Source organism: Desmodus rotundus, chromosome 12 (genome assembly GCF_022682495.2).
Source record: "Desmodus rotundus isolate HL8 chromosome 12, HLdesRot8A.1, whole genome shotgun sequence".
NCBI classification, from domain to species: domain Eukaryota; kingdom Metazoa; phylum Chordata; class Mammalia; order Chiroptera; family Phyllostomidae; genus Desmodus; species Desmodus rotundus.
Window position 1 is genome coordinate 86,257,023 of NC_071398.1, and position 13,954 is coordinate 86,270,976.

Consider the following 13,954-nt stretch of genomic DNA (forward strand, 5'->3'; position numbering starts at 1 on the left):
ATCCAGAGCGGGCTGAGACTCAAAAGGGCTGCAATGGAAGAATTAGGAAAAATCACCAAGAAAAAAGATGTGTCATTAGAGACCAAGGTAAAGATGGTCTATACCCTCATATTCCCAGTTACTAAGTATGAATGTGGAAACTGGACAGTTGGCTGATAGAAAAATTGGCTGAGAGGAAAAAAATTAATTCATTGGAAATATGGTGTTGGAGGAGAGCTCTCTGGCTACTCTGGACCATCAGCAAGAAGAACAAGTGGGTCCTAGAGCACATTAAGCCTGAAACATTGCTGGAGGCAAAAATGACAAAACGGAAGCTGCCCTACTTCAGGCACATCACGAGAAGGCAGAGTTCTTTGGAAAAGATAATGATGCTGGGGGAAAATAGAAGGCGGCAGGAGAGGGAGACCAAATAGGAGATGGATTGAGTCCATCAAAGAAGCCATAGGCAGGAGTCTACAGGAGCTGAGCAGGGCTGTTGAGGACAGGACATTATGGATGTCACTCATTCACAGGGTCACCGGGAGCTGGAGCCAGATCAACAGCAAGTAACACACACAGCAGAGTGCAGTGGGGAAGGATGAGACTAGAAAGCCTCCCTTTTTTAGTATTAACTGTGCTTTTTTTCACAGGCACAGATATGATGTTCCCCCTCCTCGCTTCCTGACCAATACAAGCCCAGCATCACCGGGGGCTCTGTGAGCAAGGCTGTGGCTGGTTTTTGGCAAAGGAGGGTCACTGGTGAAGAAATAGTCCAAGACACTCACCCTACAGCTTGGGAACTAGGAGCGCAATCATCCCTATGGACGAAAGCCATTACTGTCATTGAGAACCTGACAATCCATTACTCTCATTACTGCCGAGTGCCGACACTGATTGCAGACTCATTATGTGCCAAGCACTGATCTTACGCATCCTCCTCAAAGCCCAAAGAGCGCTATTCTTTTTTTCTCATTCGCAGATTAGGAAACCGAGGCCCAGAGCAGGTATGTAACTTGCTGTAAGTCCATCAGTGGTCATTCTTAGCCACTGTGCTGAGCTGTCTGGGGAAGGGTAGGCCACTGATAGAGTTGGAGTTGAAAGTTGGTTTTCATTGGCTTCCTAACACTTTTGTCCTCAATTAAAGCTGCCGGCATTTCACCTTACCAAAAAAAAAATAAATAAAAATAAACAAACTAATAAATCTTATTTCCCATAAGTGACTACCAACATTAAAACATGCAACATTTTTTCAACATAAATTTTCCTGACAATTGTAACTCATTCCTTTGATATAAGGCATGAACTACTGCAGTCTGTCCACAGTGACGAAGAGAGCCCCGGGCGTGCGTCCAGCAGCCGGGGCTTTGACAGCAGCACGGAATATTTTACAGCAGTTTCAGGAAGTGTCCCTAGCTGTCCCAATTACAGTGAAGTCTTCTTGAGGGCATTTGTTGCAAGGAGCCTTAACACATACTCCTCCTGGTGCCACTCAGTGCAAATGGACCACGTGGACAAGAGAAGACGTGCTTCTTTAAGAAGTTCACTTTCTCAAAGACATTGGGGCTCTCTCCAGGGACTCTTGGTCAATGTTTTAAGGCCTGGTCTTGCTTCTGTGGATAGTGCCTCAGCCACAGAAATTCAAACCCCTTCTCTTTTTTCTCAAGGTAAATCGTTGCTTTGGGGACAATGTCCTGTTTTGCTAAGTACGATGACCAGAGTATAGCTGAAAGCCAGTGTTGTTAGATAACTGTTTATTGGGCAGGTTGAACCTACCTTATATGATTTTAGTCATTTGGTTTCTTCGTCCATGGATTTCCAGTTCATATCCTTTACCCAGTTTTCTATTTCTTGTGGGCTTTTCCTCATTTATTTTAAACAGTTCTTTATATATTCTCAATATGAATCCCCTCCTAACTGCATGCTGGCAAACATCCTTTCCCAATTTGTGACTCATCTTTTCACTTTGTTGTATGAAAATTTTAATTTTAAATTTGGATATGTCCATTTCCGCTTTATGATATGTGCTTTTGATTCTTTTTAAACACTTATTTTTAATTTTAGTTGACAGACAATATACTTGTTTCAGGTGTACAATATACTCATTTAACAAGTGATCAGCATCATAAGTCACTGTACATGGTTATTACATTATTGACTATATTCCCTATGATGTACAGTACATCCCAGTACTATACAGTACAGTACAGTACATCCCTGAGACTTTCTTTTAATAACTGGGAGTCTTAAACATTATGTACAGATTCCATTTCACATTTTATACTCTACCAACAAAAATTATCCATCTATCATTTTTCCAAGAGTTTTGTTTGAGACTTTATAATTGTTGTTTTTACACATACTTTTCAAAAGGCAAAAGGCATTAGCTGCCTTAATAAAGAGGATTCTGCCTCTGGAGCACATAGCTATGTTTCATAGGGGTAGGACTTCTCTATTGCTTGTGGTGCTGGCGTTGAGTGGCTGAGCACATCCCTAATTCTGGAATCCGTCTAGATCTCACTTGAGGGGCTGCCTGTATATTCCCCCTCTTGCTCTACCAAGTCATTAACACTGCAGTTGCTTAAGCACCTAAGACCTAAAACCTGTTCCATCCTGGTTTCCTCTGGGATGCTTTGGCATATCTGTATCTGTATCTAACTATTGATATATTTACCTATCTAGATTGTGGAGTTGGGGCATATTATGTGTGTGTCTTGGTGACTGATATTTTCTATTTATGTCATGTATGGGGCACTGTTAAAAATTAATGTCGGTTTTCAGAACATACTGAAGATAGCCCAGAGGAGGCAACCCTGGTCCCACAGCATAGGATGTTAGAATATTAGAATAGGTTAGGTTATGATGTGCTATCAACAAGCCCAGGGGCTTAACTCTCAGCAGGGGTCCAGAAGCACCAGGCTGCTCCAAACTTATGGCTGCACCACCTTAACACTAGGCCTCCTTGTCACTGGGCAGGTGAAGGGACAGCTGGAGAATTGCTCTGGCTCTTCTATGCTTTGGCCTGGAAGTGGGGCCACAGCTCTTTGGCCAGACTGTGTCATGTGATCCTACCTAACTGCAAGGAGGCTGGGAGTGTGAGGAAGCAGATGGACTATTTGCTAAGCATCACAGGAGGCCAGCCTGAGACTAACAGACCATCCACAAAATTTACACCTGCATGATTAAGAATTAACTATAGTCGGCCCTGGCTGGTATGGCTCAGTGGATTGAGCACCAGATTGCAAAGCAAAGGGCTGCTGGTTCGATTCCTAGTCAGAGCACAAGCCTCGGTTGCAGGCCAGGTCCCCAGTAAGGGGCATATGAGAGGCAACCACACATTGATGTTTCTCTCCATCTCTCCCTCCCTTCCCTTCTCTCTAGAGTAGCTGTAGCTGATATTTTGAATCCTGTTTAAATCTCATAGGACAGGATACTCTGCATACAAATACTAACTAGGAAAATCTGCCTCCTGAGATGAAGGGACAGGGAAGAAATCAAAAAATGTTTAAGTCATTGGAGGTAAAAGAAAGCAAGCATTAAACATCAGCTATGGCTTAGACTGTACGGCTTCTCATTTACAGGTGGAGGGTGTCAATATTGAGAAGTGAAGCAAAGCAAGACAATACAAGGGGTTCCAAGAAGCTTAAGCTAAATAATAAGAAATATTCCCTGTGTGGATGGAACTCATGGTCTGTGAAGGAACTGGTTGCTGAGAAGCCACTGGAGTGGTTTATTGACAAACTAAAAGATATTGCTGCCATCAATAAAGGAGTTCTTTGTTGGGGTGGGCTCACAAAAGAAGAGGAGGGGGCCAGGCCAGAAACACGAGTACATGTGTATTTTTCCAAAATCATATGAAAGAAAATTGAAAGAGATTATCCAGTCCTCCATGTCTTTATACATTCTGCAAAAACAATCATTAAGTTGGTATTTAGGACAAAAACAACAACAACAAAAAAGGTGAAAACAAACCACTGGTGACTTTTAGAAAAAATAATAAGTTGTAGGGAGAAAGGGAAAAAGTTAGCAGAGAAGGAATGTACAGAGAGGCGAGCAATAATTGTTTTCCAACTGCAGGAGATAAAAATGCCTATCTAAGAGGTATGCCTGACCTTCCTGTGATGCATATATCAGACTCCTGAGTCTGGAGACAAAGGGAAGAAGTCACAGGGGAGAAGGAACCAGAATACAGTGGCTGTATGCAAAGTGAAGCCATTGTGGGCGACAGGAGAGATAATGGAGGGAAGTGGAGAGCGAAGAGTAAAGCAGGGTGATAAGGAAGCGCAGTGAAGAGGGGGAAAAAAAAAAAAAAACCACAGGGGAAGGGCTGAGATAAATCGCCCATAAAGAAGTCTTCAGCAGAGGCCAACAGTTCTGGGAGGAAGTTTATCTGGGGGGACAGAGTCTTTGGGGAGCCTTGCGACTCCGAACGTGTGAAAAAAACCAGACTGCTGGTATCAAACAACCCTAGTCCTGGGCTACGCTGATCACAAAGCCGTCACCATTTATTGTGTCCTTTCCGAGAGTCAAGTGCAGTCCAGGGTATATTGGGTACACATTGCTCTGAGCTCACTTCCGTGAGCTCAAAAGTAAGACTTACAACACCTTGCAAATATGAGCTGATATTGAGGGCGTTTGCTGTGTTCCAGGTCCTGTTCTAAGAGCCTTCCACATGACAAGCTGTTTAATTTTCAGGCCAGCCGTATCATCGCCTTCCTGTGCCCCTATTTCTTCCTCTATAAATTGGGGTTATTGGAGAACCCACCACACAGTCCTCTGAGAGGTCAACTGAGGCAAGAACTAATGTCATTGTTTGCAGGTGGGGCCAATCCCTGCTCCCTGGCTTTGATGGAAAGAGCTCCACACTTGGGGAAGAAAAAAGGGGCAGAGAGGCTGGGAGATGAGAAAGGAGAGGGGAGAGGGTAGGGAGAGGGTTGATAGTCCCTGTAATTTCTGCCGCTCCATTGTAGACATGTCACTCTGCAGCGTGCTTACTGTTCCTTGTTTGCGCCTAAGGAAACAGAGGCACAGTGAAGCTCCACGGTGGCCTGACATTCACACAAACGTAACCAGAAAAAGAACTTGGGCACCCTGACTCCTGGGCAAGGGAGGGAAGTTTTACCAGGGGTCCAGGCTTAGCAGAAGGGCAGGGTTAAAGCTAAGGAAAAGAAGTCAAAGGAAGCCAAATACCATATGATTTTGCTCATATGTGGAACCTAAAAAACAAAATAAATGAATAATCGAAAAACAAACTCATAGACAGGGGGAACAAATTGAGGGTTGCCAGATGGGAGGGGGTTTGGGAGCTGGGTGAAAAGAGAGGAGGGATTAAGAAGTACAAATTGGCAGTCACAAAATAGTCATGGGGATGTAAAGTACAGCTTAGGGAACAGGGTCAATAATATTGTAATAACTCTGTGTGGTGCCAGATGGGTACCATAGTTAGCGAGGGGAACACTTCATAAAGTATATAAATGTCTAATCACTATGGTGTACGCCTGAAACTAGTATAACATTGTATGTCAACTGTAATTGAAAAATGAATTTAAAAAATAAATGAAACACAGGGCACATGTCAAATACACCAGGGAGTGCTTAGCATGAAGTAAAAGTTAAAAAAATGACAGTTGTCTATAGTAGCAAAGGGACACTTCAGTGCCAGAGGTTCTGGAAGCTGTAGTGTTTTCACACTGACCTACAGAGGAGCTAAAGAAAAGTCACTGTGACACTGGACTTCTTCAAAAGTGAGCAGGTTGCTCCTTGTCCCTGCCACCATCCTCATTCTCGAGTTCGAGGGTTGAAAATCTTGCAGTATTTGCCCCTGGTAACCCAGAGCAAGCTTCTGGGACTTGCACTTCACCCCCTTGGTCTCCAGGGGCTAGTGCTCCCACGGGCTTACCTTCCATTTATGGCTGTGAGGTCCTTTGTAATCAGCGATCAAGAAGCCTGAATTTCCAAGTGGCATTCTTTATTGTGTCCTAATGCAAAAAAAAAAAAAAAAAAAAAAAAAAAAAAAGGAAAAAAGAAAGAAAGGAAGAAAGAAAAAAAAAAAGAAATAGCTTTCTCGGGCTTAACTGGCAGAGGTTCTCTGATGTGTCATGTTTTTGTTACCAAAAAAGTGGGGAAGGCTTCCTGGAAGCCTGTTGGTGTCTGAAAATCAGTCAATTCATAGAATTCTCAAACCAACAAAGATGTGGGCAGGTTGTGAAGTCCAGGTTCCGGCCTGCAGGCAACTAGACCTTCACTCCAAGCCTGCCGGAGCCCCTTCTTCTGCAACAGGACCCGTTCTGCCCAGGATTGGGCATTAGGATTAAACTTCCCATTCAGTGCTAAAGGTTTCTCTCCTGCCTACCATCTAAAGTCTTCACTGCTTGGTAGAGAAAGGTGGAAAATGGACCCTTCCTCCTTCCACCGGTGAGAATGTGAGCTACTACAGACTTTCTGGAGAGCAGAAATCCTTAACATATGTGTACAGGTTCAGCTCAGTACTTCCATGTCTAGAAATACATCCTGAAGAGATACTCAGGTTATTGCCAAAAGACGAATGGACAGCAATGTTCAGTAGAACGTCATTTATAATGATAAAACAATTGGCAACAACCTAAAATGCTCAACAGTACCAACTGATGAGACACATCATGATAGAGTCAACAGTGTTATATGGATATAGTTTAGATGATATTTATGTATTTTTACATGGCAAAATGTTTATGACACACTAGGAAAGAAGTGAGTCATGAGACAGCATCTACGGCAGGGGTGTCGAACTCACTTTCATTGGGGGCCACATCAACCTCACGGTGGCCTTCAAAGGGCCGAATGTAATTTTAGGAGTGTAGAAATGTAACTACTCTTTAACTAGTGGCAAGGAGCTCAGTGCTGCCGCTGGGTAGAAACAAGGTGCCAGGCTGGATTAAACAAGGTGGAGGTCCGGATTCGGCCTGCAGGCCTTGTGTTTGCCACCTGTGATCTAGGGTACAATTCTGTGCACACATGTGTCTAGAAAAAAATTGTAACAATATCAAATTGTTGACACTTTTTGTCTTATGGGAGTGGGAAGGTATGATGTAATTTTTCCTTTCTCTATGTTCTATTTTTCTAGAATAAATAGGATTTTTAAAGAAATGAACAAACGAATCCATGTAGAACACAAGTATCACTATTTAGAATTGTCCAGATTTCTTCTCCCAAATCAAGATGGTACCATTTTCTGAGCTCCTGATGGAAAAGGAGAAGAGGACAATATCCACCCCCCTTATTAATTTTATTTTAGGCAAATTACAGTGAACTCAAGTGTGATTTTAAAGAGGAAAAGTCATCAGAAAGACTTAGCCTGACTGGTGTGTATATATGAGAGTGTGAGGGGTGTGTGTGTGAGCCTAAAATAGGAAGTTAATAAATGTAGATTCTCATTGATTGGTGTTCCTAGCATAAGCACTTACATTAGAGACCCTTCAAGGCCGGTGGTAACTCAACTTTTTATTCTCAGGTCCTAGCCCAGTGCCTGACACTAAGTAAGTGCTTAACACATATTTGACATGTAAATTAATTTTGGAACCTCAAGTTTTTGTAGTGCCTGCTGGCAAAGCAGAGCCTTCTCTTGCATCAGGATCCCCAAGGCTCTGTTGGTCGCAGGCATAGTGGGGACTGAGGGAGTAACGGATGCGATGGATCAGGCTGACCTGGATTCAAATACTGGCTCTGCCACCTGCAAGCAATTGGATCCTCTATTTCTTCTCCTCTAATATGGGAATGACAATACTGTTGATCTGGAAACTTATTATAAGAATGAAAATTAGGAAATTTTCTTCTTTGCAATCCTTTTTTGTAGATTTTAACTGAAAGCCTCTGAAAACTATTTCACAATGTTAGAATCCATCTAGTGAAGCCTTTCTGTATAACTCAAGGTCCAAGTAGCCTTCTCTAGAATAAAAACATAGCAGCGTCTAAGGCTCTGTCTGCAAGTGCTTCCTGCTGGCTTTCACCACGGGTATGGAAAGGAACTGTGGTTAGCAAGAGTTGGTGGATTATTAAGTAGCCTTATCTCAGCTCAACATCTCTGTAAATAAGTCAAGGCTCAGAGCAGCCAAGGGAAAGTCCTGGAAATGTCGGAGGCCTTAAAATAGCAAAATGCTTTGAAGAATCCCATCTTCCTAATGGAAAAAAGCACACACAAGAAAAACGACTGTCAGTTATTTATATACAGCCCAGACTTCAGCATGTGACAGTGTGATTATTGCTGATTTACAGCTGTCTTCAGAAATGAGCTTTGTGCTGCAGATTCAACGAGGCTAGAGATTAAAGGAGGAGCTGGCCGGCTGACTACAGCCCACAGCCTCTTCCTAGGGAGGCTCAATGGCTCAACTTCTGCGTGAAAGAGTTTCCTAGACGTCACCCAGGCTCAGTCCCGGGTGATATCATTTAAGTCAATGGTTTCTTCAAGTGATCGAAATGACCACATAAAAGTGGCTGGCAATGGAGTATATAGAACAATGGCCCATATTCTATTTTTGCCTTTACTAATGTGTTCCCAGGTCCCACCCCCCAAAAAGTAGAAATCCCACGTCGTTACTGTAGTCAGTGGACCACTGAGCAGGCTGATGCATGAGATTCCTTACGGCACGAGTGTGTGTGCATGTGTGACTTCCCCCTTATTAAGTCTGTGCAGAGTGACGTTATCTCCTGCCACTGCATGAGGATACTGAACCCCAGGGTATATGAGCAAAAAAAAAAAAAGCTCCTCTGTAGTTCATTGTAAAAAAATAAAATAAAAAAAGATGGGTGGCCAGGCCCACTGATTAACATACTGGAAAGTGCACCTTAAATAATTTTAGGTTGATAGAAGATATAAGAAACCTATTAATTTTCAAAGTAAATCATTAATATGTGAGCTCTCCGGGAACTTGGCCTTGCACCTTGGCATTGGGCAGCACAAATGTCACGGTTTTGAAGCTATCTCATTCCGACTGCCCGTGGCACCGGCTGCCCTGTAATTGAGAAGTCAGGTGAGTTCTCATGTGAAAGCGAAGGCTCTGTGCGTGCTATCCCGGGAGAACGCTTCCCTGATGCTCTCCAGCTGAAAACAGCCCTCAGTGGCTGGCAGGGCTGCTCCTAAGCTCAGAGTATCCGAGTATCCAGGACAGCGACTGATAATATATGCTAATCTGGGACCAAGTCAATTGCCTGGGGATGTTCAGTCTTAGGTGGATGGAGACGAGGTGCTAGCAAGGGGCTCGCCAACCCCCACGTGCTGCTGCTTCCACAGGTGGCCCAGGAGACCACGGACTGCCCTTGTTCTGTCTCTCGCTCAGTTCTAAAATGGATAATCACACTGAGATGGGGGTCAGGCCAGTCAAACAAAGGAACTCTGAGGTTGGCCTGCAAAGTGAAAACTGTCAATTATCCTATTTTATGTCCTACCTACATTTCTAGTAGCAGGGTCCTCATTTCCATTAGACCAATTTGGTACAATGCCGCCTGCTCTAATCCTTTTACCGTCTTGTTTGAACAGGGGAAATGAGTCCAAATGAACAGGGATGGGGACAGGGAGGGAGGTGGGGAAGAAAAGGAGACAGAAAGGAAGAGAATCATTTCAAAGGGGGATTTTTAACTCCTGACTTGACAGTTTGTTCAAAGTGAATGTCACATCATGATGAAAGCCGGTCGCTGCTGTAACAAGGAGGGTGATTCTAGTCAGAAGTGACCTGGTTTTGAAAGCTTGGTTGGCAGATGTTGAGAATCTTAGTCTGTGAACAAGATTCCATGTACTTATGGGGCACTGAGTGTGGCTTAAGCAGGCGACAGCTCAGGGCACAGAGAGCCAGGGCCCACGTTGGCCTTCACGCCCACCTGGCTGTGCCATTTTCCTAGGAGGGGTGACCACACCAGAGTACAGCATGTATGTTAACCCTTTCCTGTGTGAGCTAACTCTCCCGGGCTTAGCAGAGTGTTTGAAAGCATCTTCTCCCCATTCTCTATGGCTGTGGAACAAATTACAACCAACTCAGCCGCTTGACACAAGGCGAGTGTATGACCTCGGCATCCAGGGGTCAGGGGTCCAGGCACTGCGTGACAGGGAGCTCTGGTCCGGTTCTCCCAAGGCTGCAACTCAGGTTTCGGCGGGGCTGTAGTCTCATCGGGAGGCTCCCTGGAGAAGAATCTGTTTCCCAGCCCATCGGGTTGTGGGCAGAATGTGTTTCTGCACTTGCAGGACTGCGTGCGATCACTCACTTTTTGCTGGCTCTCAGCTGGAGGCCACCCGCAGGGCTTGCCCCACCCCGGGCTTTCCCCATTCGACTGCTACTTCATTAAGTCTGCAAGAGGAGTCCTAGCTCCAGGCTGCTGACGGGGGCGTCTTCTGTCATGTGCCATAGTCACCCAAGTGGTATCTACTACCTTTGCCGTGTTCTGCAGGTTAGAAGGAAGGCACAGGCCTTTTTTGCATGAGGAGGGAGGGGATTACATGGATGCACACAGACCAGGAGGTTGGAGGTCGCATGGAATCACCTTGGGGTCTGCCACTTGTCTGGAATCTCTTCCCACCTCACTCTCACTGACCTTCCTGCAGTTCTCTCCCAAACCAGCTGAATCGGTGTCCACTAATGATCTTCAGTAGGATGGCCAGCCGTCCCAGTTTGCCAAGGACTCTCCTCACTTTAGCAATAAAAGTCCCTCATTCTGGGCAACCCCTCAGCTTCAGGCCAACTGGGACGGCTAGACACCCTAAGCAGATTGTAGACTCTCTTTAATTTCTCTTTGACGAGTATTGAGGGTGAAAGAGAAACCAAAGGTTTTTATCCAGAGTGGCTGAACTGTTCTCCAAGCAGTGCCCATAGGGTCGCCAAGTGGGAGTGAGGCGGGGTTGACTGGGTGGATTCTCCAGCCCTTTCCCACCATTCTACCCCGAGCAAACCAGCTCCCGAGGTGCTCACTCGTGTTGGATTCTGGGCTGCGTGAAGTGTGGCTTTCTCCAAATGTTGGCTCCTTGACACTCACATTCACCTATAAACAGCACAGGTCTCCTCTGTAGGAGTTAGAAGAGGCAGGACCCAGCCTCCTGACTTGTAGCCAGAGTTCTTCTACACAGCGTGCAGTGAGCTAGGCATTCTGTGGCCATCTGCTGTGTGCACAGGCCTGGACTTAGTGCTGGGGCAGTGAAGGAGAGTCTGAGGGTTTTATTACTGTTATGATTTGTTTGTTAGTTTTGGTTTTTAAGAAAAGACCAAATCCCACCCATACGGAATTTCCAATCACATTGGCAAAGACATAGGGGGCGGCTGGGACATTCTCAGCTTGACAGCTTTACCTGAATGTACTAGCTACTAAGGAGTCAAAATGGTGACTTCAGCTACCAGGAAACAGGGAGATTTACCTTGGAGTTACACGTGACTTCAAAAGCACGTGAGGATAAGTGTGAATCCTCAACGCTCAGTACACAGCTTATGCCCGTGACAGGGACTTTCTAGTCTTTTCAGCACAAAACACAAGCCAGTGCAAATTAGCCTACTGGAAACGGAGTTCAGAAGCACTGAGGGGAGGCAGGGTTACGCAACTCCTGAAAAGTTCAAGGCAAGGTTAATGTGGGCAAGCAGAGTGGTGGTGTTAGACCACTTTAGAGAAGGTGGTGCAATTTACTAATCAGCACAGCTCTGCCTGCTGCAGCTAAGCCCCGGTCCTATAAACCATTCAGGTCAAGTGAAACTCTTATCTATGAGCAAGAAAGGTCCTGGCCAATAGTCTGTTTCCCCACCTGCCTAGCCAGGCAAATTTCTGTCATTTGACACCACACATTCTAGGTTGGTTGATGAAAATGTCTCAAGTCTTAGAATGCTAATCTCAGAGCAGTTTGACTTACTTATTAGCCCCAAACTAAACTGGGGGTGTTCAAAAGAGGGTGGTGAGTATAATGCCTCCAGAGGTGTGAAGCTATTTGTCCTAGGTTACTCAGTGGGAAAGCTGCTCAATATGGCCTCAGCCCTCCCCAGCCCCACCCCACCCCCGCCTGAGTCCTTGACCCATATGTGCGTCCCAAGAGCAGCCCCCCCACCCTGGTCAGAACAGCTTTGGAACCTCAGTTACATTAAAAATTTTTTTTATGTTCCAGTACAAAAGACATCAGGCAGCCAACTTCATAGATTGGCAGGTGGAGATGGAAGGCTCGTGAGCTCTTTTTTTATAAACTTTCAAGGAAATGCCTGTTTGCAGAAATACTGTCATTTCTTTGATCATCATTTCCCACTGAGTTTCCCATAGAATGTTTCTAAATATCATGAAACAGAGGTTCCTCAGCCAAATAAGTCTGGGGAATGCTGGGTCGAACAGAGTGTAAAGGGACGGATCCGTTGTAGGACTTCTTAGAACCCAGTTTAGTGTGGGGAACAAATACTGGCTCATAATCGGAATCACCCGTGGAGATGTTTTTATCTGATTCTTGAGAAATTGTTATTATTTTGTAATTTTTGAGACTCGCTAATACAATGGATTTTTTAAGTGAACAGTAGGTATAAAACCACATCAAATAGTAGGGTTCCCTATACTTTTCTCCCAACTTTCACCACTGAACGTATTTTATGTAAACAGTGTACCTTGTCAAAACCAGGAAATTGGTGTGAATACTAACAACACTAACAACTCAGGCACGTCCTTTATTCAGATTGCATCAGTTTTTACATGCACTATTTCTTTGGGAGGGGGGAGGTATGTGTGTCTAGCTGTATGAAATTTAACACATGTATAGTTGAGTAACCAGCCCCATAATCAGGTGACAGAACTGTTCAGTCACCAGTGGAAATTTATCATGTCACCCTGCAATAGTCACACTGTTCCCCAACACTAATCTCTGACAATCGCAGATGTCTTCTACATCTCTATCGTTTTGTCGCCTTGGGAATGTCATATAAATGGAACCGTGCTGTATATAACCTTTCCCGACTGGCTTTTTAAAAAAGATTTTATTTAGCATCATGATCTTGTGATCCATCCGAGTTATTGAGGGTATCGGGAGTTATTCCCCCCCCTTTTTATTGCTGAGTAGTATTCCATTGCAGAGTTATATCACAATTTGTTTATCTGGTTATCATTTAGAGGCTATTTGGGTTGTTTCCAATTTTTTTGGCTATTACAAATAAAGCTCCTATGAAATTTGTGTACATATTTTTATGGGAACCACATACTTATTTTTCCTGGACAAATGTTGAGGAATGCCATTTCTGGGTCATGTGTTATACTGCAGAGCTTTTCAGAACTCTGAATGCCAACTTCTTTCACAAAATGTTTGAGCACAGAGGCATATTCTCCATGAGGAGATCTCATTAAAGTAAATGCCGTCTATAAAGACAACGCAAAGGCGAAAGGAAACAGAGTTCTCCACAGAGCTTGGGAAGTGGAGGTACCAGTGGCAACTGATGACGCAGAGAACAGGAAACCTCTCACTGGAGGATGTGCCCTGAAGAAGGAGCTGATCTGCCCAGTAGAGGCCAGAGGAGTGGAGGAGGGCAGAGGGAGCCTTGTATCTGACTTGAAGGCAACCGGTATTTCAGGGACCAGAAGAGAGATTAAAAAATTTGTAAGCATATTCAGAAGACTTGGAGAATGTGTGCAGCCTCTGTACATGAGAAAAAGATGATTCATAAAAGAAGTGACCAGGGAACAAGAAAAAACTCTTGGAATTTAAAAATATGATTGCTAAAATAGAAAAATCTTCTATAGAAGGCTCAACAGATTAAGTTTGAAAACTTTCTCAGAAGTTTTTTTTTACAATGGAAGAAATAAGAGAAAATGTAAGAGATATCAAGTATTAATTCAGGAGGTTCAACATCTGATTAATAGACGTTACCAAAATAAATAATGGTGAAAACAGAAGTGAGAACTTATCAAAGAATTAATGCAAGAGATTGCTTGGATTCTTCAAGTGGAAAAAGACACCAAGTGCCAGGCATAATGAGTGAGAAGTCTCAACTAGACACACATGTAAAACTTC